The following is a 26,540-nucleotide window of genomic DNA, read 5'->3' on the forward strand; positions in this document are numbered from 1 at the left end:
GGGACATTTTTGCATGGAAACCTTCTGACATGCCAGGTGTACCTAGAGAACTCGCTGAGCACACTCTTAATGTTGATCCAAAATTTAAGCCGGTCAGGCAATTCCTTCGGCGGTTTAATGAAGAGAGGCGGAAAGATATTGGTGAAGAGGTGGCCCGGCTCTTGGCGGCCGGGTTTATTGTTGAAGTCTTTCACCCAGAGTGGTTAGCTAACCCGGTGCTCGTGCTCAAGAAGAACGGCACCTGGCAGATGTGTGTGGACTACATGGACTTAAACAAGGCGTGTCCGGCTGATCCTTTTGCCCTTCCCCGTATTGTTCAAATCATTGATGCTACGGCGGGTTGTGAGCGCTTAAGTTTCTTGGATGCTTATTCCGGATATCATCAGATTAAAATGGCAGTTAAGGACCAGGAGAAGACGGCGTTCATCACTCCCTTTGGAGCCTTCTGCTATGTGTCTATGCCCTTTGGACTCAAGAGTGCACAGGCGACTTATCAGCGTTGCGTGCAGAACTGTCTTCATAGCCAGATTGGGCGTAATGTTCATGCTTATGTGGATGATATTGTGGTTAAATCCAGGAAGGAGGAAACCTTGATAGATGATCTGAGGGAAACCTTTGATAATCTCCAGGTCTACAAGATGATGCTTAACCCGGCCAAGTGTGTTTTTGGTGTTCCTGCAGGCAAGCTCTTGGGTTTCTTGGTTTCTAATAGAGGCATTGAAGCTAACCCGGAGAAGATCAAGGCCATCACCTCCCTGGCTAAGCTGGCGTGTATAAACGACGTCTAGCGCTTGGCGGGTCGTATCGCTGCTTTAAGCCGGTTTATAAGCCGTTTGGGGGAGAAGGCCATGCCATTATATCAGTTGATGAAGAAAACTGATGACTTTGTCTGGAATGATGCAGCTAATACTGTTTTTGAGGATTTGACGAGGCAGCTGGCAGAGCCCCCAGTCCTTGCTGCTCCGGTTGACAAGGAGCCTTTATTGCTGTATGTGGCTGCTAACACACGAGCCGTCAGTGTGGCTGTGGTGGTGGAGCGCAAGGAAGAGGGTAAGGAGCATCCGGTTCAGCGACCGGTTTATTATGTCAGCGAAGTACTCATTGAGTCCAAACAGCGGTATCCACATTGGCAGAAGCTTGTTTATGGTGTGTTCATGGCAAGCCGGAAGCTTAAGCATTATTTCCAGGGTCACCCCATCACTGTGGTCAGTTCTGCCCCCTTGGAGATATCATTCAAAACAGAGAGTCCACAGGGAGAGTGGCTAAGTGGGCTATAGAGCTCGGACCTCATGGGCTGAAATACGTACCACACACTGCTGTTAAATCTCAGGCCTTGGTGGATTTCATCAATGATTGGACAGAGCTACAAGTTCCCGAACAAAAGCCGGATAACACATATTGGACTATTCACTTCGATGGGTCCAGGCAATTGGAGGGCTCGGGGGCTGGAGTCGTATTGGCTTCCCCTAAGGGTGACAAGTTCCATTATGTGCTACAATTGATGTTTCCTTGCACTAACAATGCAGCTGAGTACGAGGCCTTGCTCCACGGTCTTCGGATGGCTAAGGAGATGAGCTTGAGCCGGGTAAGGTGCTTCGGCGACTCAGACTTGGTGGCTTAACAAGTATCAGGAAAGTGGGACTCCAAGGACCCTCTCATGGCGGCTTATCACCGTGAAGTTGATGCCATTGCTGGGCGCTTTCAGGGTTATCAAGTAGAGCACATCGATCGCAGGAAGAACGAGGCGGCGGATGCTTTAAGCCGGCTGGGCTCTCAGCGAAAACCGGTGCCGCCTAATATTTTCCTGGACGTCCTGCATAACCCTTCTGTTAAGTTGCCAACAGAGGAAGACTTGGCTGTCCCTGACCCGGAGGCACGACTGGTGGCGGCTCTCCACATCATCCCGGACTGGACAGTGCCATATCTGGCTTACATGACCCGGGGAGATTTGCCTGAGGATGAAACTTTGGCCAGACAAATAACCCGGCGGTCTAAGTCAATGGTTGTTATCAATGGTGAGTTGCATCGCCGCAGTGTTACGGGAGCGTTCCAGCGTTGTGTCTCCCCTGAGGAAGGTCAAGAGATCTTGCGTGAGATTCATGAAGGGGATTGTGGCCATCATGGCGGCTCAAAGTCCCTTGTGGCCAAGGCTTTTCGTCATGGTTTTTACTGGCTGACGGCTCATGCTGATGCGGAGGACTTGGTCAATAAATGTGATGGTTGCCAAAGGTTCTCGCGATGGGCTCATGTGCTGGCTCAGGAGCTGAGGATGATCCCAATTACTTGGCCCTTTGCGGTCTGGGGGCTTGATATGGTTGGGCCTTTTAAAAGGTCCAAGGATAAGAAGACCCACCTCTTGGTGGCAGTTGACAAATTCACCAAGTGGGTTGAAGCGGAGCCAGTTAGCAGGTGTGACGCAACCACGGCGGTTCAGTTCATGAAAAGGGTGATCTTTCGTTTTGGCTTTCCACACAGCATTATAACTGACAATGGTACAAATCTATCTAAAGGCGCCATGGAGGAGTTTTGTCAACGAGAGCATATTCGACTTGATGTTTCATCAGTGGCTCACCCTCAATCCAATGGTCAAGCTGAGAGGGCTAAGCAGGAAATTCTGAAAGGCATCAAGCCCCGGCTTTTGGTCCCTTTACAACGGACGCCGGGTTGTTGGGTGGAGGAGTTACCCTCCGTGTTGTGGAGCATCAACACTACTCCTAACAGGTCTACAGGTTTCACGCCTTTCTTCATGGTTTATGGAGCGGAAGCAGTCCTCCCCAGTGACATCCGTCATGACTCGCCTCGAGTGGCGGCTTATGTTGAGGCGGATAATGAACAGGCGCGCCAAGATGCTCTTGACTTGTTGGATGAACAGCGTGATGTGGCAGCAGCTCGCTCAGCAATTTACCAACAAGACCTGCGCCGTTATCACAGTCGCCGGGTTAAATCCCGGGTCTTCCAGGAAGGCGATCTGGTGCTCCGGCTCATCCAAGATCAAGCAGATGCGCACGAGCTATCCCCGCCTTGGGAAGGGCCCTTTGTGGTCAGCAAGAATTTGCACAACGGGTCATATTACCTCATTGACATTCGGGAGCACAAAGATTCACGTAAGTCGGAGGGAGAGACCCGTCGGCCATGGAACATAGCTCAGCTTCGGCCTTATTACACTTAAGCCACCGCGTCTCATAATGTACATATTTCTCTAAAGCCATGTATATATTATGATAAGCAATAAAGCAGGATCTCTGTCCTTTTTTCTCCTCCAAAGGTGAACATGTTGTTTTCATTGCAAGATCACATGATAACTTGAAGGAGGATGCGGCTTATGATCGTATTCAAATTTAGCCGTACGCAATATAATCACTTGGGGGCTTCTTGTTCAAACATAGGTCGTATTCGAACCAAAGAGAACATAGCTGTCGATACCCATTTGATTGGCAAAGTGCCGAGCTCATTGGGGAGTTTTCTTTGATCATATTTGAATCATAGTTTAACCCCTTTGGGAACCGACGTGGATCGTATTCGAATCAGCGTCGTTAAACAACTCCTAAGGTCATTTGGGGGCTTCCTGTTCAAACATGGGTCGTATTCGAACCAAAGAGAACATAGCTGTCGGTACCCTCTTGATTGGCATCGCCACACCCACTGGGGGCTATATGATCGCATTCGAATCTTAGCATCACCCCTTTGGGACGGGTCTCTGGTCGTATTCGAACCGGAAGCCCCTAAGCTTTTCTGATTTGCAGCGAATTCTTCTGATTGTTTCAAGTGTGCACGACGGGTCTCACTTTGCCGGCTTAACTTTGATTCACAGTACTAGTCGAACACAATCGGCGTTATTAAGACTGGTAAACCGGAATTGAGGTACCAACCTTATTTCCCGGGTTATATAAACCGGAAGTGTGCTTGAAGGCCGGTAAGTGTGTTATTACGGTTATATCAAGGACATAATTGAGGACCAGTCTTTTGTGACTTAGATTCATATTCCGGGTTATATGTATGAGACTACGATTCTCAGTGCGGTAAGCCGCCTAGAGACTTGTGATTTGTTTTTCTATGCAGGATAGTTAAAAACAACTATTTGAGCTTAAAGAAAATGAATGATCAATTATGACCCGGAGGAATATAAGGAAGTAACTTCAATGGAATTCAGCATTCAACACGTGCGCGATGGCACGACAAAGTTAAAATGTTGGTCCTATTTTATTACAAGACTCCCCGAGTCCAAAAAGGGTGAAGCATTGTTTAATAAGCCGCCTGAAGAGTCAAGATGCTGGCCGGGTCGAAGCTTCCGGCTCATCCCTCTCCACTCCTCCGGCTGTTCCTATGACCTGGAAGGTTGAAGATTTCCAGTCAATGCCGCTCAGAGCTTCAAATTGCGCCTCCTCGTCAATTAACCCGGCCGGGTCAATGTCTGGGGCAAAGGTGTGCTTACGAGTCGGCGGGACTAAGCTGATGGCTTCATAACGCGGAGTGGAGATCCTCTGATTCTCTGCGTTGTAGCCCGGCTGGTACTTGGTCAGATCGGTGTCGTTCCCAATCAGGGTGGCCACCGGGCGAACGATCTTCACACAGGCAGCAAAGTCCTTTTGGTCGAAGGGGGTGCCGTCTTCCTTCAAGCTGGGATAACCAAGTGCAATGTCCGCCGGGTCTAGCTCGGGAAGGAAAGCCTTGGCCCGGCTCAGAGCAGCTATGGCTCCGGCTCTTGCAGAGGCCCGTCGCAGCTCTTGGACACGCTGAGGAAGAACGACAAGCCGGCGAAGAACTTCCGCCAGGTGAGTCGGCACCTCATTGGATAGGGCCACCACGGCCAAGGCGTGCCGTGACCCGGTGTAGAGTTGCTCCACCAGAGTGTACACGGCCTTCAACTTGGTCAGCACACCTTGGTTGAGGTTGGCGCTTCTTGGACCTGTTTAACAGAGCAAGATAAGCCGCTGGCAATGATGGGAGTTACGAGACATAAAGATTATAAACTTGATGAAAGCTGGTGGAATAACTTACCGAAGATGGCGGCGACCATCTGTGACACGTGGCGCTTTAAGCCGGAGAGTTCGGCGGTTTTCTCCGTCAGAGCCTTCTCCGCCTGTTCGGCCCGGCTCACCAGAGTAGCCTTCTCTTCGGCCCAAGTTTTCCGTTCAGCTTCAAAGTCCTTTTTCAGCTTCTCTTGAGCAGCAATACTGGACACAAATTTGGCATTGGCCTTCTGGGTCTTAGTTTGTTGCGTCCTCAGGCGGGTCTTCAGATCGGAGATGTCAGCCTCAAACTTCTTGCAAGCAGCCTGCACAATTTCTGGGTTATAGTATGAACAGTTATTATGCAATTTTAAAGTCCCAAGCACTTTCCAAGCAAAGACACTTGGCACTTGGGGGCTAATGCATGTCGAACGTTTCTATTTACAAATTACCGATTCATGGAAGTAAGCCGGAACTTAAGTCTACAACATATTCAATCATAAGTCGTCGACTTGGGGGCTAGTATGGTAAAGATAACTATGCAGTAAGCAGTAGAGTGGTACCTCAGACTTCTGCTGTATCTGATTCACCATGTTGATCTCCAAATCCTGGCTCTTGTGCACCTGACTCACATAGCCGGAGACGATCTCTCCGACGCTCAAGTTCGTATAGTTGGTGAGGTCCAGATTGGCCCGGCTGCGCTCTAGCAACTCTTCCTTGGCGGAGCGCTTGGCCAGCACAGTGGGTCTCCCTGGCTCAACAAACTCCGTCCGGGTGATTACCACGTCCGGGTCATCGGCCGGCTGAGCCGGGCTAGAGATATCCGGGTTGGTGGAAGTCTCCATGGCTGGCTCGTCGGTGGGAGCGGTGGCTTCAGGAGCAGAGGCGGCAGGCAGCTCTTGAGCGGAAACTTCCGGTTCCGTCACGACCGACTCCTCCGCCGGCTTATTCTTCTTTGCTCTTTTACTGAGCTTTGCTTGAGCACTGAAAGGACAAGAGGTTAGTACAAAAGTATGAGTAAAGATAAAGCACAGCAAGAGATGATCATCATTACCCGGGTACGGTCTTGAAAGCCGGCAGATTCGACTGCATCGAGTCACCAGAGGAAGGAGACGTTTCCTGATAATTTGAATCAGAAGAATTGAGAGGTTGACGTATAACACCTGCCAGAGGATGAAAAGGATATAAGTTGGAAATAACCTCGGTCCGGCGCTTCCTTGATGCCTCAGGTAAGCCGGAGGAGAGGTCAGCATCCTTGTTGGTCCGGGTGTGCCGCCGGCTCTCATGAATCTGTTGCTTCAAAAGAAATTGAGGATCTTGATAAGCTAAAGGATGTGAAAATCTTACTTTCCGGGTTACCCTTCGGATTTTCAGCCTTGGCAAGGGCTCCGAGTCGGAGGAAAGTGTCATTACCTCTTCAACCACCGGGTTACTTGCTCCGGTGTCATCCTGTTGATGAACAGTATTGATAAGGTGGACAGAAATAAACAAGAAATACAACAAGAGCTTATAGGTTCAGGGGTTACCTCTGACTCGGAGCTGTCACTCAGTTGAAGCAGCTCCGAGGCAGTGGGCCTGCTTCCCTTCTTGCGGGGAGCGGCTCTCTTGGCGGCTTTCTTAGCCTTCCTGGCCTTCTTGGCCGCCTCATGGTCATATTTGACCTTCCAGAATTTGTCATCAGCCTGAAAAATACAATGACGATTTCTTAAAGTTCAGATGAAAGCTATCTACAGAAGAAAATAAGATGTTCAGATCAGCGGCTTACCGCTGGGGCCGGGTTGGTCTCGCAGAAGGGGCTTAAGCCGGTCCTCCCGCAGTCTGCCAAGCTCTCATTCAAGAGAGCCTTGGTCATGTCCTCAGCAACGTCTTCGGGAAGATCGTTGCGGCTGTGTCTCAGGGGGTCATCTTTCCGGCCCGTGTACTCACACATTAAGCCGGGGCGGCGGCTTAAGGGGATCACCCGCCATGAGATCCAGACTCGGACCAGATCAATACCATTAAGGCCATTTCCCAGGAGAGCCTTGATTTTGTTGATGGTAGGGATCAGAGGTTGGCGCTTCGCCTGAGATAACTTGTCTGACAGAGGGTGAGTTGGTTCCAGACGCGAAGGACAAAAGCCGGGCAGCGGGCTCTCATCAGCCGGCGAAGTGTCTTGGCAGTAGAACCACGTCTGGTTCCAGTCCTTTGGGTGGCTTGGCGGCTCGGCGTAAGGAAAAAGGCAGTCTCTCCGTCGCTGAATGGAGATTCCACCAAGTTCTAAGCTCGGCCCGTTGGCACACTCGTTCTGGCGGTTTAAATAGAACAGCTCTCTAAAGAGCAGAAGGCTGGGCTCCTCTCCAAGGTAGACCTTGCAGAATACTTGGAAGTTGCATATGTTTGACACCGAATTGGGGCCTATGTCTTGTGGCCGCAGGTCAAAGAAATTCAGTACATCTCTAAAGAACTTTGAGCCGGGCGGTGCGAAGCCCCGGCTCATGTGATCCGCAAATATTACCACCTCCCCGTCCTTTGGCTGTGGTTTCTCCTCTGACGAATCAGGGGCGCGATAAGACATGACGTCCTTCTTGGGCAGGTAACCCGTCTTCACAAAATCCGCTAAGGTTTCGTCGGTGACGTTGGACCTCATCCAGTTGCAAGTGATGGGTGCTTTGGGAGCTTTGGGAGGCATGGTGAAAGTCGGAAGCCTATTGTCGGGGATATACCCCGCGGTATGACCCGGCCGGAATTGGCAGCTCACTAGTAACCCGCCCGGAGCTTGGCGATTCACAGATAACCTGGCCGATCTTGGTGACTCATTAGTAACTCGGCGGGCGGGTCAGATGGACAACAAGGCCTAAAGCCCAGAAGGCCGGCTCACGTTATGATGGGCCAGATTAAAAGGAAAGGGATGACGAATATTTCCTTTACGAGGAAGCAAGACCCGGACTTGTGATTAACTTGTAAGAGAAGATAGACTAGTCCTAGTCCTACTAGGACTCCACATGTAACCCGCCCCTCTAACTTATATAAGGAGGGGCAGGGCACCCCAAAGAGGGACGAGCAACAAGAAACAATCTCTAGGGTTAGACACAAAGAGCCGGCTTACCGGCGACTCTCTCATGACCATAATGAGACCTAGCCACAAACAACATGTAGGGCTATTACCGGATGATGTTCCCCGGGGCCCGAAGCTGTCTAAACCCTTGTCTTGTGCGTTGATCTGCCCTACGTCTCTCATTCCAATCAACCCCTCTCAAGCTACTACATAGATGCGCTGGCCTCACGACTAAGTCCTTACACCTAGGACATCTGACGTGTTAATTCCTCGACTGTTGGCACCCACCGTGGGGCCTGCATATGGTGGTGTCGAGTTCTTGAAGGGATTTTCCAGGATTTGAGAAGTTCGCAGTTGTTCGGATGAAGGAAATCCGGTTTTGGAAGGATCTACATCAATTATGAGTTTGCTAGATCAAAATTAGAACTTTTTCGCCGGCTGACATCAGTTGTGTTGGAAAATCAACAGAGGTCAAAGCCAATTGGGTTGCAGATCAGATACGCCGCCGGCGAAGCCGCCGAGTCGACGAAAACGGACAGGTGATCCGATCCAAAGTAAGATTAAAATTCTTGGAACAGTCACGTGTTGGACTGGATTTTCCATCAAGCATGTTCTGTGCCCGTGTCCCAACACAATCACGCGGTGACCCCACAGCAACAAAACTAAATCAGAGAAGGGAAGAGAAGGTTAGTAAGGTAACGCCAAGGAGCAAAGGCAAAAATTTCCAAAGTTTGACCACGACCCGTGGCTGGTCCGGACTCCGCGTCGGTCTCCAATGCATCTCTACTGAGACGCCGTTTCGGTCTGTGAGCCGCCCCGGCCGCCGTCGCCTCGGTCTCGTTCCTCCCTAGTCGTGTCTGAACCATTGCCGACCTGCCGCCCCGGCATCACCAAGCTACTGTTCCCGGGCCGAGCCGCCCATGCATCACCAAGTCGCCAAAGTAACCACCGCCGCTCCGGCCGGTTCCGGCCCCTGGCTTTGGCTCGCCACCGGGTTGCGGCGCCATTGAGCCACCCCGTCAGCCGTTAAGCTCGCCCCCCGGCACCGAGCCGCCGCTGTCCGAGGGCCCATCCGCTGCCGTCCCGCCTTGAGCCGCCCTCACGCGAGCTCGCGCCCGTGGCCCTGAGCCGCCGCGTCGTGCCCCTATTGGTTTGAGCTGCTACTGGGGGCCCTTCGTCAAACGGCGCCTTGCCGTTTTTTGCTGCTTCGCCGAGCTGCCCTGGCCCTGCCTCCGGGCTGCTGCCGTGGATCGACGGCCGGTTCGACCACCGCTTGGCCTCTGTTTCTGGGTCGTCGCTGCAGCTTCGAAGCGCCTCTGCTGCTGCTATTCCTTCAAACCCCCTCGGCTCCGGGTCACTTTGCCCCCACACACTGCTGCTAGTCGCTGTCGTCTTCATCTCCTGCGCCGCCTCGCGCGATTCTGCACCACCGGGTCACGACCGGCCGCCGCCGTCGCATCCTCATCAACCTCCCCACCTGCAAATCGCCGCCGGGTCACCATGGAGCGGCCTCGCCAAAACGCCGCTAGGTCACCGCCGAGCGCCTCGCCGAATCGCCGCCAAGTCGCCGCCGCGTGGTCTCAACCATCGCCTGGGCCTCCCCTCACCTCGAGCTGCCGCGGGCGGGCCCTAACGTTGGCAAAACCGTCACCATGGACTGCTTTGCCAAGTCGCCGGTGCTTCCACCTCCAGCTCGCGTGTCGCTGTGCCCCGCCGGCGGTCGACCCGTCACTCCTTCTCAAGACACCGGGTCATCGTCGTCGCGTCCGCAGCTACTACGGCGCCCCCGCGAGTCGCCACTTCTGCTTGCGAATCACCTCCATCGACCCAGACTTGAGGACTCTGCCGCTGTTGTGACGCGCACTGAGTCGCCGTCGCCGGAGTTCGCCCCTGTGTTGTCAAGTCACCATCGTCACCTCTGTATTTTCGCCTCCGGGTGATCTGCTGCCGTAACATGCCGACAGTGAGCCGCCGTCAGGGAGCCGTAGGGCGCATCTACCGTGACTCGCCAACCGTGACCCGGAAGATGGGGATGGACGCGGGCTCGCCTCGCAGGGGCCTCTCTGCTGCTGCACCCGGCTTGAGCCGCCCTGTCTTCGTTTGGGCCTCGGATGGTTTCCCCCGCTGTCGCGCCGGTCGCCGGGTCGCCATGCCTGCTCCTTCCTGCAGCAGCCTCTGATGCTCCACTTCCACGGCTGCACAGCCACGCGCCCGCGGCTGAGCCTCGCCTCCACCACCACGCGATGGGCCGGCCTCCGCCTGCGCGTTGGGTTGGCCACATCTGGAGCCGCCGAGCGCCCCCGCCCGAGCAGGCTTCAAGCCTCGACCAGCCCCGGTGAGCCGCCAGAGAGCCCCGCTGCTCCTACCGCCTCCGCCGTGGCCCTGCCCGTGAGCGCCCCCACAGCTGCGTGTTGACTCGCCCGAGCCAGACTATTCCTTTTCCTGGATGCAGTATCTGCAAAACGGAATAAACAAAGGAAATTATTGACTGTTTCTTCAGTTGACAAATAAGGTGATGTGTCCCAATTACATTCACTGTAGTGGACACTGAGAGAGATTATTTGAAAAAAAGGGGTCAAAGTGGTCAGCAACTGTGTTGGAAAATTATCTACAGGTCATCAGTCATTCGAGAGACAAATCAGTGATGCATTATTAAAGTGGTGCTATGCTATATGCCCGTGGAGTTTGCGTTAGTATCATCGTGCACTGGCGTCTGCTCCTGCTTGCTGTTGAACGGGTGTGCGCAAGCCGCCGCTCGTGCAGCTCGATCTACACCAACTCGCCGGGACCGTACCTGCGATTGATTCACCCGTCCGCAACCGGCTTACAACGCCGCGGCTGGTTCGTCTGTCTGCTCCCGCGGCCGATTCACCCATGAAAGATTCCAGTTTCACCCAGTGATCATCAACTTCAGGGCGGATTATTTTCGACCTAAACACATCAGAGATGGAGGCACGCCAACATCTTTTGGCACAGGTGGTCTTCGTTATTCAACGGACCCTCGCACCGGCTTACAACGCCATGGCCGTCTCTCGTGACCGCGCCGGCTTACAACAAGGAGGACAACTCACCCGTCCGCACCGGTTTACAATGCCACGGCCGACTCATCTGTCTGTGCCGCCTCTGATGTTACGGTCGTCCTTACCGTCCGTCTCTCGTGGCCTGATCTACATCAACATACCAGGCCGCACTTATCTGGATGAGTTGTTTATTGATTATGAGCAAGTCACTACTTGGGAAGCCCGGTTTTCTTCCAACAAACTGGAGGCAAATTATCATATATTATCAGCCGTTGTTTGCACTGGATGGTTCAATGAGCAGGCGTACGAGTCGCCGCCACTACAGTTTGGTTAACTTCGAACAACCAGTTGGAAGGAGCCATTGGCCGAGTTGTTGACACGGCTCATATGGGATCATTTATAACCCGCCGCAGTCGCTTCAACCTTTTGTGGGTTCACATCGTGTTATCAACGCCAATGATATACAAGTTATGCCGGTTTATATCACGGGTAAATATGGAGAATCTCAAGCCAACTCCTCGAGTCATCTTGAGACTCGGGGGCTACAGTGACATGACTCGGGAACCTCGGGTCGTTGGAGGGAATGATAACCCGGTTTCGGAGGCTGCTACCATATTGATGAAACTTTAAAAGCTGTCAGAAAATTGCCGGTTCAAATAAAGATTCCGTTTAAAATCCGGTTCAAGAGCTATCTTTCTCCCGCAAAGTTTTGAAGCTCTCAAATCCGGTTCAAACGTCCGGCTCAAGGTAAATTTATATCTTATAAAGCTTTGAAGCTCTTAATATCCGGTTTACAAATTTTCGGTTCAAAAAAAGGTTATCTCTCGCAAGGTTCGAGTTCTCAGGAAAAATTAAAGGGACCAAAGAGAGTCTGTTACAAAGCACAACTCAAATATAGGTACCCTGCTTTAATAACCATTGGGAGCTGATCGTATTTGAATTTAGCTTAACCCTTTTGGTGTGACCCTGATCGTATTCGAATCAGAGTCGTTAAATATTCTCATGATCAGTAGGGGGCTTCCTGTTCAAACATAGGTCGTATTCGAACCAAAGAGAACATAGCTGTCGATACCCTTTTGACCGGCACACTGCCGAGCTCATTGGGGAGTTTCTTGGTCATATTTGAACCATAGCTCAACCCCCTTTGGGAACCGACGTGGATCGTATTCGAATCAGCGTCGTTAAACAACTCTCAAGGTCATTTGGGGGCTTCCTGTTCAAACATAGGTCGTATTCGAACCAAAGAGAACATAGCTGTCGGTACCCTCTTGATCGGCAACGCCAAAGCCACTGGGGGCTATATGATCGTATTCGAATCTTAGCTTAACCCCTTTGGGACGGTTTTCAGATCGTATTCGAATCAGAAGCCTCAAAAATTTTGAAGTCTCTTTTTGCAAACAATTTTTGGATTTTATTTGAAGCTCTTTTTCATATCTAAAGTGTTGTTATTTAACCCGGCTTGATTTTCAATGGTAAATTGCCACCTTATGACAATCATCATCTATGTGGAAGCATTGGCTTCTAAAGGATTGGGTTATCACCCTTACTGCACAGGTCATGTAAACCGGCAGTACAAAATCAATATCACAGCGGTTATATGTGAGATATTATGACCCGCCCTGCGGTAAACCGCCAAGGGATCTTGTGATCTACTTGTGTGCAGGATAAGACTACATTTGGGTGATTACCCACCCTGGTTTTTAACGTCAAGTCGCCAGGGCATATGTTGTTTAAACTCTGTGCAGGATTTACAGGGCTATGACTTACATAAATGATTAAGTTCAAGCCCATCATCAAAGATTGAAATTGGTGTCTCAAAAGGGTTGTCAATTCTTGGTTTTCTCAAAGGCTATAAACCGCCGGGTATTTAAACTCCGGCTTACAATGGAGGCGTAATAAATCACCATCGGCCAAGAGTCGCCGGGTATTTAAACTCCGGATTTATTTGTCAACAGATAAGGTATTTGAATCTTTAAATAGTCAAACTTGGCTCGACTTTCACTATGATATTGAATGATTGAGGTTTCAAACCGGGTTATTCAAATGTTTAAAAGCCAGCATGGCTGGGTTTTTATTATGGTTATCAGTAACTAATATTATGATTGAGGTTTTCAAAGTCGCTTTGGCGCAATGGCTATTATTTTATCAATGGATATGATTTATTCTACAATGAAAGGAATAGTCCCGAGTCGCTGCAGGCTTACAACCCGGCACTTGGGGGCTACATTATTCAAGTTGAGATTACATCAAATATGCAAGTCCCATGTCACTGCCAGCATGCACCATGGCACTTGGGGGCTAATGCAAAGTCATTTTTTGCTCACTTCATTGAAGACCCGAATCATCACATCGTAATGAGCCGGCCCTTGGGGGCTACACAACTGGATTTTATTTAAAGCCATGGTGATAAGTCCCGGCTTATTCATGCTGATTAAACCAGCCCTTGGGGGCTACAGGTAATATGGATATAAGGGAGAAATATCTTCAAATTCTCAGTTTTGAGTAAATCAGATTGACCTGGTGTCTGCAAAAATCATAAACCGGCGTCGGTGACAATTATGACTTGGCATCATCTATTTATAACCCGGCAATTTTGGTATTCATAAGCCGGCAAGTTTTATATCTGTAAGCCAGCTGAATATAAGTTGAATATTTTGAAGATCAATATTTTTGTCAAGTCAGAGCATTGAAAGCCGACTCAAGTGGATTATCTCTTACAATATTTCTCAACAAGAGACCAATGTCAGCAAATTGACTCTGAAGCTGGCCTGTTGACCTGGATTTTCAAAGGAAGTATCTGGATTTTTTGCATTGGCAAAATTTGAACATATCTGCTAAAGAGATTTGCTATGAGATTATGGATACATATCAAGAAAGAAGATGACAAGGACTTAAGGATGATCAAGTGCCGGCTTACAAAGAATATTTAACCCGGAACACAACCTGTCAAATTTGTTCTTGTGTTTATATTGCAGATTAGTTTAACATGGGTAAATCCAAATTAAACTGGGGGCTAATGTCGGGGATATACCCCGTGGTATGACCCGGCCGGAATTGGCGGCTCACTAGTAACCCGCCCGGAGCTTGGCGATTCACAGATAACCTGGCCGATCTTGGTGACTCATTAGTAACTCGGCGTGCGGGTCAGATGGGCAACAAGGCCTAAAGCCCAGAAGGCCGGCTCACGTTATGATGGGCCGGATTAAAAGGAAAGGGATGACGAATATTTCCTTTACGAGGAAGCAAGACCCGGACTTGTGATTAACTTGTAAGAGAAGATAGACTAGTCCTAGTCCTACTAGGACTCCACATGTAACCCGCCCCTCTAACTTATATAAGGAGGGGCAGGGAACCCCAAAGAGGGACGAGCAACAAGAAACAATCTCTAGGGTTAGACACAAAGAGCCGGCTTACCGGCGACTCTCTCATGACCATAATGAGACCTAGCCACAAACAGCATGTAGGGCTATTACCGGATGATGTTCCCCGGGGCCCGAAGCTGTCTAAACCCTTGTCTTGTGCGTTGATCTGCCCTACGTCTCTCATTCCAATCAACCCCTCTCAAGCTACTACATAGATGCGCTAGCCTCACGACTAAGTCCTTACACCTAGGACATCTGACGTGTTAATTCCTCGACACCTATGATAAAAGGAAATGTTTGGTTTAATTATAAGCCGGAGGGAATTTACAGTTCAATGTTTAAAGTGGCGGCTTATGAAGGGGCCTAATGACATATGGCTAAATGCGTCAGGTTATCTAAGCCGCTGAAGGTAGCGAGAGTAATTCAAGTTGTCTACAGCTTTATCATAAATGAGCCGGCAAAATTTTTACGGCGTGTGGCTTCTTTGAGCCGGAAAGTTTTACGGCGCATGGCTTCTTTGAGCTGGAAATGTAAGCCGCCATAGCTCAGCAGATGCAGTTTTTTACTAAGTGTGGTGAAAACAAGTTTCACAGATCGTGGTGAAAATTTTGGATCAAAATGGTTGAATAAAAGGAAAGGTTTCTAGACCTAAAACGGACGCAGAGGAAGTTCATAAGCTTGGACGGAGCCTGTACGCAGTAAGAAAGAATCTATGAACATTGGAATGGGCGTGAAACAGCTACCGCAGCAGTCCTATGCAGTCAGAGATCAAGAAAGGTGGTAAAAATAAAATCTACCGAGAACTCGCGAGGAACGGCGAAGAACTCGGGAAGAACAGCAGGAGCCTAATGTGGATCTAATCTACGGAGTGGCGAAAGCTTACGGGTGCTGGTGAGTCGCGGGGGTCGCCGCCGTTTTCTCTGGACGCAACAGGTTGATGCAGCGGCCGGAGTCGGTGAGGACGAGAAGACCCGCGGTGGCGACGGCAACGGAGCTCGAGCGGAAGAACAGTGGCGCGAGGAGGAAGACGGGTGGCTGGAGGCTCATCGGGCCGGACTACTTATAAGGGCAAGCTCATAAGTGGGTGCGAGAAACGAGGAGGCCACGGCACGGTTATCTCACCATAAAAATGCCTCGATTTTCGGGATGGCAGTAAAGATAAGATCCGTTGCGGATATGGTGGAGTAAAAAATGGACTTAATGGAAGATGACGTCACAGCGGATTACCCGGAATCCAGAGGATGACGTCACGCCGGGTTATGGCCTTCACACAATTGTAAGCCGGAGATTTTCTGTCGAAAGAATTGAAGATTGACATGAGCCGGCTCAAATCAATCTAGGGCCTAATGTTGAGGATATAAACCTTAGAGTCACCCGCCCGGTGGGGCCGGGTTACACATAAGGGTCATCACCTGAAGCCCGGCGCCAAGCTTGAAGACGGTGGGCCAAAGATGGGCTTGAGACCCGGAGATGGCTTGAGGCCCGTAGTTACAACCGTCATTATGGTAGAACTTGTAGTGTAAGGCAAGAATAGCTGAGAGTCCGAGCCGGGCACTCTTATGAGCCGTCCGGGACTCTCAGAGCTGCTGGGCATCAGCCTCTCTATATAAAGGGACGACCCGACAGCGGTTTAGGGGGAAGAAAGATCTCGTCGAGAGCCAGGCAAAGCAGTTAAGCTCCCTGGTCATCGAAACCCTAATCAATACCACCTCAACTGGACGTAGGCTTTTACCATCACCGTAAGGGGCCGAACAAGTATAAACCCTCGTGTTCCTTGTCCCGTCTAACCCCTTCAAGCTTCCTAGCGGCGATGGCTCCACGACTAAGTCCTAGCTTGAGGACATCTGCCGTGACAATTCCACGACAGCTTCCGTGAAGAACCCTAGATCTGGAGAGGTTGACTTCTCCCCCCTCGATTTTCTCCAAGTCTCGAGATATTTGCATTCTGGTGCATACTTTGACCTACCATAACTCCACGACTGTAGATCCGTTTTACGTGCATGATATATCGAAATGTTCGCCTTGAGATGCTCTTAATTTTTTTTACATTGTGCCATGCTCATTTGAGTTCATATTGATGCCCAAATCTCTGATGCAAGAGTGCTATATGATGTTTACTGCTGTTACTTATCAGAACTTGGTGATTTGTTATTTTTGTTGCATTTGATGTGTGCATCTTATGGGCATGAGCTCTACAGGTGTTTTGATATATGCCATGCCATATTTACACAGGTGTATGCCATGTAGTTGTTTGATCTATGTGGTGACTAGCACAGGCATGCAAACTAGGCTTCGTGATGTTTCTATTTTTAGGGACTTAGAATTTTGCTAAGTCTGTGACTGCTGTTATTTTGTTGGCTCTGTATCCATGTGGCTACAGAGAGATCCATGCTTCGTTTAGGTATGTCCAGTAAGGATGTTTTGTAGATATAGTTGTGCTCTATCCATCCATGCCCCTGTTTGCAATTATGGAGTGCCATAGCATGTCTTAATCTTGCTCTACTTTTGCTATAAAATATTTCTGGCAGAATGTTAACATGATATTCAATTTTGCCAAGGTTGTTGTAGTTGATCCATACGTCCTATGTATTTGCTCTTGCCATGGATACTTCATAAACATGCCATATTGCTGTAGGTATGCTTATTTTGTCATGAATTGCTTTGTGATGAGTGAATCAAGCTTACCAAGATGCCCTCATAATTTCTGTTAATGCCATGCTCTGTTTTCTGGTAAGTCTGAAACCTGTTAACGAAATTTGCTATGTTTACATGTGTGCCATCATATCTTCTGACCCTTTTTGGCTCATGGTCAGTAAGGGACTTTTGTTTTATGCATTTAGTAGGTTCATTCCATGCCTTGTATTGCTATGTTAAGTTCCTGTAGCATGTTGATTGCTTGCTCCGAACATTGCTACCTGATGCTGTTTATGCCACGTCCAGTAATTTCACCAAGTCTGTGAACCTGATATTTTTTGTACTTTTTCCGTGCTTGTTTGAACCTGTTATTGTGTGATCTAGCCGTAGTTCAGTGTTCATCTTTTGTCAAGCATCTCCTTTAGATTACTTCCATATACTTTGTTGCTATGTTGAGGTGCTGTAGCATAGTTACTTGATGTATTCTAAGTGCTATCATGCTGTTAATCGCAGAATCGTGTCATTCTTGTTTTGCTTGCCATTTGCAAACCGTGCATCCGTTTCCGGTGATCTTTATATCGATTTCGACCGAAATTATCTCATCTTTCCAGTGGCATACTTGGTTTGCCAAGTTACTGCCTTGTTCATTATTTTTCTTCCAGAGCACGCATACGCATCGCATACCACATCTCGCATATCATGCATGTTTTGCATCATGTTGCTTGTGCATTTCCCGTGATTGATTGTGGTTCCGTTGCTTGTGTTATTACTTTGGGTAGAGACAGGAGACGAGTTTGTGAACGAGGAACCTGTTGAGTACGCTTACGAGGATCAAGCTTTCGTCAACTCTGAGAACCTTGCAGGCAAGATGACCATACCCTCGAAATCACTTCTATCTTTGCTTTGCTAGTTGTTCGTTCTATTGCTATGCTGCGCTAACTACCACTTCCTATATCATGCCTCCCATATTGCCATGTCAAGCCTCTAACCATCCTTTCCTAGCAAACCGTTGTTTGGCTAAGTTACCGCTTTTGCTCAGCCCTTCTTATAGCGTTGTTAGTTGCAGGTGAAGTTGAAGTTGGTTCCATGTTGGAACATGGATATTTTAGAATATCACAATATCTCTTATTTAATTAATGCATCTATATATTTGGTAAAGGGTGGAAGGCTCGACCTTATGCCTGGTGTTTTGTTCCACTCTTGCCGCCCTAGTTCCCGTCATACCGGTATTATGTTCCTTGAGTTTGCGTTCCTTACGCGGTTGGGTGATTTATGGGACCCCCTTGACAGTTCGCCTTGAATAAAACTCCTCTAGCAAGGCCCAACCTTGGTTTTACCATTTGCCTACCTAAGCCTTTTTCCCTTGGGTTTTCGCGAGCCCGAGGGTCATCTTTATTTTAACCCCCCGGGCCAGTGCTCCTTCGAGTGTTGTTCCGAAATGAGTAGACTGCGGGGCCACCTCGGGGAAACTTGAGGCCTGGTTTTACTCGTAGGATGTCTCATCCGTTGTGCCCTAAGAACGAGATACGTGCAGATCCTATCGGGATTTTTCGGCACATCGGGCGGCTTTGCTGGTCTTGTTTTACCATTGTCGAAATGTGTTGTAAACCGGGATTCCGAGACTGATCGGGTCTTCCCGGGAGAAGGTTTATCCTTCGTTGACCGTGAGAGCTTATAATGGGCTAAGTTGGGACACCCCTGCAGGGTATTATCTTTCGAAAGCCGTGTCCGCGGTTATGAGGCAGATGGGAATTTGTTAATGTCCGGTTGTAGAGAACTTGCCACTTGACTTAATTAAAATACATCAACCGTGTGTGTAGCCGTGATGGTCTCTTCTCGGTGGAGTCCGGGAAGTGAACACGGTTTGAGTTATGAATGAACGCAAGTAGTTTCAGGATCACTTCTTGATCATTTCTAGATTCGCGACCGTTGCGTTGCTTCTCTTCTCGCTCTCATTTGCGTATGTTAGCCACCATATATGCTTAGTGCCTGCTGCAGCTCCACCTCATAACACCATCCTTTCCTATAAGCTTAAATAGTCTTGATCTCGCGGGTGTGAGATTGCTGAGTCCTCGTGACTCACAGATTCTACCAAAACAGTTGCAGGTGCCGACGATGCCAGTGCAGATGACGCAACCGAGCTCAAGTGGGAGTTCGATGAGGAACGTGGTCGTTACTATGTTTCTTTTCCTGATGATCAGTAGTGGAGCCCAGTTGGGACGATCGGGGATCTAGCATTTGGGGTTATCTTATTTTCATTTGGATTTGACCGTAGTCGGTCTATGTGTGGATTTTGGATGATGTATGATTTAATTTATGTATTGTGTGAAGTGGTGATTGTAAGCCAACTCTCGTTATCCCATTCTTGTTCATTACACGGGATTGTGTGAAGATGACCCTTCTTGCGACAAAACCACAATGCGGTCATGCCTCTAAGTCGTGCCTCGACACGTGGGAGATATAGCCGCATCGTGGGTGTTACAAGTTGGTAATCAGAGCCATCCCCAACTTAGGAGCCCCCTGCTTGATCGAATCACTGGCGTTGTTGAGTCTAGAACAAAAATGTTTTGAGTCTTAGGATTATATATATCGGAGAGTAGGATTCTTTTTACTCCTCAGTCCCTTCGTCGCTCTGGTGAGGCCTCCTGACGTAGAAGTTTTGACTCTTCTCTCCTCAAATTTCACTAATTTTTTTTAGGATCACGCGGGTATCTTGGAATCGTTCCGATGGTTTTGTGACGAGAACATTGTTCTTGGTGTCTCCTGACATTTAGGGGTTGTGGCAGTGTCCCGGGGAGTTGAGCTCCGAGGTGTTGTCGTCACAATTTTATCGTTGCAGTTCTGGAATACCTGAGTTTCGCCGACATCGAAAATCTCTTTTATGCAGTTGTTGGTGAGATCACCTCGACGCCACCCAGTACTGGGGCGAGAGTTCGGGAGTATTGCCATAACTCGTATAATGGATGCTTTTCGAAGGTTGAGGTACACGATTTCCGAAGGTTTCTTGGTTATGTGTTGACGGATGGATACAGCTGGATCTAGGGATTGCTAGTTTGGGTGATATATTTTGTGTCCCCTGTATCCCCAACACCAGATTGCATAACCAGAAAGTTTCGGGAGTTTATAGGTGGGATTCAAGTAGCTCTTAGCATTTCTTCCCGCAGATATTTGGTTTGTGATTGAGTAATCCTTACCACTTATTTGTTCCACTCGTACCTTTTTATTTTATTCATCAATCTCTTATCAAGTGGCTTCTCACCTTAATGGAAGTGTGATGATTTACTATGGAATTCATTCGTTCATCCTCGTTCGAATGTTTATTGTGAAGACTATATGTTGCAATTTCTATCCGTTGTTTCAACTTGTCTATCTGTCTATCAAGATGCTAACGGATGTCACCCTCTTCAGGATGGCTCCGCCAATGCGTCAGAATCCGGAACACAATGAGGGGAGTCAGGCGAACCCTCCGCCACCACCTCCGCCTCCGGAGGCATGGCAAGCTATCATGGCAGCCACCAACGCCAATGCTCAGATGATTTTGCAACTCTTGCAAGAACGCACCCAAGGGCAAGGCAATCAAGGAAATCAAGGCCAAGGCAACAATCAGCCTCACTTCGCTACCCTCAACCAGTTCCTCGCAAATCAGCCCAAGTCTTTCAGCTACTGTGCCGAGGCCACAGACGCCGATGATTGGCTCATGGACATCAACAAGCATTTTGAATGTAGCAATGTCAGGCCTGAGGACTTTGTCAAGTTTGCTTCTTTTCAACTCAAGGATCAAGCTGCCGAGTGGTATCAACAATACAAAGATTCCAGAGGAGGTTGTGTGATTACCTGGGATGATTTCCGCCGAGACTTCAAAGCTCACCACATTCCACAAAGTGTTGTTGAGAGCAAGCGTGAGGAGTTCCGCAATCTCAAGCAAGGCAGCATGTCCGTGTATCAATACAATACTCAGTTTCAGAAACTCGCTCGCTTTGCTAAGCAAGACATTCCTGATGAAAAGAGCATGATCTATCAATTCAGAGGTGGCCTCAGAGAAGATCTGCAATTACCTCTCGTGCTTTTTGAGCCGACCAAGTATGATGATTTCTACAACATGGCTCTGAAGCAAGAGGCTGCTCAGCTCAAGTGTGAGGCTTCTAAGAAGAGAGTCAGGGACGCAGTTCAGTCTTCTTCTTCCTCACTAGTGGCTGGTAAGCAACAGAAGTTCTGGTTGCCTCCTCCTCCTCCGTTTCGTCAGCCTTTCCAGCAGAAGAACAAAGGTGGCCATGGATCTTCCCACTCATCCAACCTTGGCTATCAGAACAAGTCTCAGAATCAAGCTCCAAAGTCTAATGCTCCTTATCATCGTCCACTCTCAGAGGTGACTTGCAACAAGTGTCAGCAGAAAGGTCACTATGCTAACAAGTGCTTCAATCAAAGGCGTCTTCCGCCTCCTCTTCCTGTGAGATCTTCCAGCAATGCAGTGGTCAAGCATAATCCCAAGTCTGCAAAGGTGAACATGATGAATGCAGCTCAAGCGGAGGAATCTACTGATGTGATAATGGGTAATCTCTCAGTTAATGATATTCCTGCAAAAGTTTTATTTGATACTGGTGCATCGCATTCTTTCATGTCATACCCATTTGCATCAAAGCACAATGTTGACACAGAGATTTAATCCAAAGTTATGCAAGTTGTTTCTCCGGGAAAGCTTATGACTTCTAGTTTGGTTGCTCCCGATGTTTCCATCAAGATGGGCAACTATAAATTTCTGTCTTCTCCAATTGTTCTTGGTGACTCGGATATTGATCTAATTCTCGGGATGGACTGGCTTTCTAAGCACAAGGCTCAACTTGATTGTGCTGCCAGGGAAATTCAATTGACACACTCTTCTGAGGATGTTATCATCTATGCCGCTCGTGATGAAACTATTCGGTTGTTTTCTCTCAATGAGAAGGGCGAGTTGGATGCTATTTCTCAAATTCCAGTCGTTTGTGAGTACCAAGATGTCTTTCCAAAAGAGCTTCCGGGTATGCCTCCTCACTGGCCAGTTGAGTTTGTTATCGATCTTGAGCCTGGCACGGAACCTGTTTGCAAGCGTCCTTATAAGCTTGGACCCAAGGAGCTGAAAGAATTGAAGAAACAGCTCGATGAACAAGAGCGTCTGGGTTTGATCAGACCGAGTTCATCTCCGTGGGGTTGTGGTGTTCTTTTTGTCCAGAAGAAGGATGGCACGGACCGACTTTGTGTCGACTACCGTCCATTGAACAAGAAGACAATCAAGAACAAGTATCCACTTCCCAACATCAATGAGCTATTCGAGCAACTCAAATGTGCTAAAGTATTCTCCAAGCTTGACCTTCGAATGGGTTATCATCAGATTCGCATTCGTGAAGAAGATATTCCCAAGACAGCATTCAGAACAAGCTTTGGTTCTTATGAATATACTGTCATGTCTTTCGGCCCTGTCAATGCTCCTCCAACATTCTCTCGAATGATGAATTTCATCTTCAACCCCTATACCAATGAATTCGTCCTGGTGTATCTTGATGATATCTTAGTCTTCTCCAAGAATAAGAAGGATCATGCCAAACATTTGCGATTGGTGCTCGACAAGCTCAGAGAGTATCAATTCTATGCGAAGTTTTCCAAATGTGAGTTTTGGCTTGATGAAGTTCTTTACCTTTGTCACATCATCTCTGCCAAGGGCATCACTATTAATCCCGAGAAGGTGTCCGCAATTGTGAATTGGGAACCTCCTCAGAATGTCAAGCAGCTCCGCAGTTTTCTTGGTCTTGCAAGCTATTGCCGAAGATTCGTTGAGAATTTCTCTAAGATTGCAAAGCCTCTTTCCAACCTCCTCCAGAAGCATGTGAAGTATGTCTGGACTCCTTAGTGTGGTGTTGCTTTCAACACTCTCAAAGAGAAACTTGTCACAGCTCCTGTCTTAACTCCTCCTGACGAATCCAAGCCATTCAAAGTTTTCTGTGATGCTTCTCTTCAAGGTCTCGGTGCTATGTTATTGCAAGAGAAGAAAGTTGTGGCCTATACCTCTCGTCAGTTGAAGCCCAACGAAAAGAACTACCCCACTCATGATCTTGAGTTGGCGGCAGTTGTCCATGCATTAATAACATGGAGACATCTCTGGGAAGAAAAGTGGACATATTCACCGATCACAAGAGTCTCAAGTACATCTTCACTCAGCCCAACCTCAACCTTAGGCAAACTCGATGGGTTGAAATGATTCAAGAGTACAATCCGAGTATTGAATATACTCCAGGCAAAGCCAATGTAATTGCAGATGCTTTGAGCAGGAAAGCTTATTGCAACAGCTTAATTCTCAAGCCATTTCAACCGGATCTTTGTGAAGCTTTCCGCAAGCTGAATCTCCAAGTTGTTCCTCAAGGCTTTCTTGCCAACCTCATAGTCTCTCCTACTTTGGAAGATCAACTTCGTGAGGCACAACTCCTGGATGCCATGGTGAAGAAGGTGAAACGTGGTATCGACAAGGGTCTTTCCAAATACAAGTGCTATCGCATTGATGACAGAGACACTTTATTCTTTGAGGACCGGATTGTGGTTCCTAAAGGTGATCTAAGGAAAGTCATTATGAACGAGGCGCACAATTCTCTTCTTTCCATTCATCCTGGAAGTACGAAGATGTACCATGACCTCAAGCAGTCGTATTGGTGGACTCGAATGAAGCGAGAAATCGCTCAATTCGTGAACGAATGTGATGTCTGTCGAAGGGTGAAAGCAGAACACCAACGACCAGCTGGTATCCTCCAACCTCTTGCTATTCCAGAATGGAAGTTTGATCATATCGAAATGGACTTCGTGACTGAATTTCCCAAGTCCAAGCGCGGAAATGATGCTATCTTCGTTGTCATCGACAAGCTTACTAAAGTGGCTCATTTCCTTCCAATCAAAGAATCTATCACAGCAGCTCAGTTGGCAGAGCTATACACCTCCAGGATTGTCTCCTTGCACGACATTCCACAATTGATTTCTTCAGATCATGGAAGCATCTTCACTTCTAAGTTCTGGGACTCCTTCCAGAAGGCCATGGGCACCAACATTCGCTTCAACACAGCTTTCCATCCTCAAACTAGTGGCCAAGTCGAGCGAGTCAATCAAATCCTTGAAGATATGCTCAGGGCTTGTGTCATTTCCTTTGGCATGAAGTGGCAAGATTGTCTTCCATATGCCGAATTCTCCTACAACAACAGCTTCCAAGCGAGTTCGGGCAAGGCCCCATTCGAGATTCTATATGGCAGAAAGTGCCGTACTCCTCTCAATTGGTCAGAGACTGGTGAACGCCAACTTCTTGGCAATGACTTAATCATAGAGGCTGAAGAAATGTGTAAAGTCATCCGTGAAAATCTAAAAGCCGCGCAATCGCGCCATAAGAGTTACTATGATAGCAAGCACCGTGACTTGGCTTTCGAGATCGGAGACCATGTCTACCTCCGCGTCTCTCCAATGAAAGGCACTCGTCGCTTCGGTATCAAAGGGAAGCTTGCCCCTAGATACGTGGGTCCCTTCAAGATCATTGGCAAAAGAGGCGACCTCGCCTATCAACTTGAGCTTCCTTACAACTTTGCAAACGTGCAGGACGTGTTCCACGTGTCACAGCTTCGCAAGTGCGTCAAGACTCCGGAGCGCACCATCAACTTCGAAGAGATTGATCTCCAAGAAGATCTGTCTTATCATGAGCACCCCATTGCTATTCTTGAAGAAACCGAGCGCAAGACTCGCAACAAGTCAATCAAATTCCTGAAAGTGAAGTGGTCGCACCATTCCGACCGAGAAGCCACCTGGGAACGCGAGGACCACCTCCGTTCCGAATATCCGGAGTTCTTTCAATCCTAGATCTCGGGACAAGATCCTCTCGTAGTGGTGGAGTGTTGTAACACCCCGGATGTAACTTTCCATATTTGTAACTCCAACTCTTGCCATTTTCGGCTATGTGTTATGATATTCCCTCCGTGGTTGGGTTTCGTTTTCGTTTTGCATTTTTGTTCATGTCATGCATTTCATATCATGTCATCATGTGCATCTCATTTGCATACGTGTTCGTCTCATGCGTCCGAGCATTTTCCCCGTTGTCCGTTTTGCAATCCGACACTCCCACATGCACCGGCGCACCCCTCTTGTTTCTTTTCATGAGCGAGTGTTAAACGTTCTCGGAATGGACCAAGGTTTGCCAAGTGGCCTTGGTATACCACCGGTAGACCACCTGTCAAGTTTCATTCCATTTGGAGGTCGTTTGATACTCCAACGGTTAACCGGGTAACCGCAAAGCCCTTTTGTGTGTTGCAGCAAAACCCCCCTCCGACCAGCTCAATAACCCATCTAAGTCACCTCCATGCTCTCGGTCGTTCGATCACGATCGTGTGGGCGAAAATCGTGCCTCATTTGGACTCTCCTAGCTCCCTATGCCTATATAAACACCCTCCCCGTCTAAAATCCCGGATGAAACCCTAGCAAAATCGCCCTCCGCCGCCACCGGACACGTCCGCCGCCGCGCCCGCGCCAATCGGACGCCGCCACGTGGCAGGCGTGCCCGCCGCCGACCGCGGCCCGCCTGGCCCGAGTAGGGCCCCCCCGAGCCCGTCTCCTCCGCCACGTGGCAGGCGCGCCCGCCGCCGACCGCGGCCCGCCTGGCCCGAGTCGGGCCCCCCGAGCCCGTCTCCTCCGCCCGCGTCCTGCTCCTCCAGCGCCGCTCCGCCTCCAGCGCCTCGCCGCGCTGCCCCCGCGCTCCGCCGCCGTCCGCCGCTGCCTCCTCCACTCCCGCCGTTTGCCGCCTTGCCCGCCGGTCGCCGTCCGCCGCCGCCTCCTCTTCCGCGACGCCCGCGCCAACTCCGGCGCCCGTGCCCGCGCCGCCGCCCGCATCGTCTCCGGCCACCGCCGTCCCCGCCGACCCCGGCGTCCTCCGTCCTCTCCGGCAAGTTCTCCGGCGAGTATCCCGGTCACCTTGGCTTCCGTGAAGAACCCTAGATTTTCTCCAAGTCTCGAGATATTTGCATTCTGGTGCATACTTTGACCTACCATAACTCCATGACCGTAGATCCGTTTTGCGTGCATGATATATCGAAATGTTCATCTTGAGATGCTCTTCATTTTGTTCCATTGTGCCATGCTCATTTGAGTTCATATTGATGCCCAAATCGCTGATGCAAGAGTGCTATATGATGTTTACTGTTGTTACTTATCAGAACTTGGTGATTTGTTATTTTTGTTGCATTTGATGTGTGCATCTTATGGGCATGAGCACTACAGGTGTTTTGATCTATGCCATGCCATATTTATAGAGGTGTATGCCATGTATTTTTGTGATCTATGTGGTGACTAGCATAAGCATGCAAACTAGGCTTCGTGATGTTTCTGTTTTCAGGGACTTAGAATTTTGCTAAGTCTGTGACTGCTGTTATTTTGTTGGCATGTATCCATATGGCTACAGAGAGATCCATGCTTCTTCTGGGTATGTTCAGTAAGGATGTTTTGTAGATATAGTTGTGAGCTATCCATCCATGCCCCTGTTTGCAATTATGGA

This window comes from Aegilops tauschii, chromosome 7 (assembly GCF_002575655.3).
Source record: "Aegilops tauschii subsp. strangulata cultivar AL8/78 chromosome 7, Aet v6.0, whole genome shotgun sequence".
Classification (NCBI taxonomy): domain Eukaryota; kingdom Viridiplantae; phylum Streptophyta; class Magnoliopsida; order Poales; family Poaceae; genus Aegilops; species Aegilops tauschii.